This window comes from Morone saxatilis, unplaced genomic scaffold (assembly GCF_004916995.1).
Source record: "Morone saxatilis isolate NCDOM2014 unplaced genomic scaffold, NCSU_SB_2.0 Contig24, whole genome shotgun sequence".
NCBI lineage: Eukaryota > Metazoa > Chordata > Actinopteri > Moronidae > Morone > Morone saxatilis.
Genome location: NW_023339807.1, coordinates 22,067,033 through 22,068,087, shown reverse-complemented (window position 1 = coordinate 22,068,087; position 1,055 = coordinate 22,067,033).

Here is a 1,055-nt window from a genome sequence, read left to right as displayed (position 1 = left end):
GTTTGTAAGGTTGTCGATCAATATTAGTGACTTAGCGGCTGCGAAAACCTCCTTTCTCTCCTCACCTACATGTACTATTTCAGTCTCCTGAATTTTTCTCAAAAGAGCATGCTGTCTTTAAAAGCAAACCCATTTATCCACCACAAAAGCAAAATGTGGGGTAAACAGCACAACGCAAACAGCTGCCACTAAAATACTGTGAGGGCTGAGCTGATGGACGATGAATCTGCCCTCTTCTGATTGCAACACATACTGTACGTTTTCTAGATTTCTACATTATTTAAGTTTCTTATTTAACAATGACAAAATCTGCTGTATTCCTGCAACTGACAAATTATCATTTTGGAGAAATATAACCCCTTCTCCACACAGTATGTGTGAGCAGTGCATGACGGCTGCCTCACTGAACTGCTGCAACTTACACGCCTGTGGTGTCCACACAGAGAGAAGCCAGCCCTATCTTTCTACATTGAGTTTGCCTTTAATAAATACAATAAGAAAGCCTTGTTTTTTTTTCATGGCTGTGACGTATTCTATTGATATATACATTGGAGCTACAGTCAAAGGTGCAAATGCTCCTGGTTTAATGTCGAGATGACTATGAAAAAATCCCTTTCACTGTCTAGTGAAGTATTACTGCAGTTGTGGCTGAGAAGTTTTACATGGGGAGTGTGGCTGTTAACATGGGTGCCAAATAAAAAGCAAGATGTTCTGCAACGAACACACACTGCTCACGCATGCTGTGTGGACCAGGCACAATCTTTTGTGCTTATGCCTACAGACCAAAAGCATTGGTTTATTATTAAATACTTGCATTGGTTTTTTTGCAACTTCACATTTGGTTACGTATGTGGTGATCATCTTTGGCAGCACCTGGAAGTTGCATATCCTCCCTGATCATATTCGTCCACATGTAAGGAAAAGATGTGAGGAGAGAAGAAAGGAGAAAATACGTCTTCTTCTGAACTGTCATGAGGAGCCAACGTAGCTGGATCAGATTTCTGTTTGCTTTAACAGCAGTAGAGACTTTTGATGGAGTTTGTGTCTGCACACAT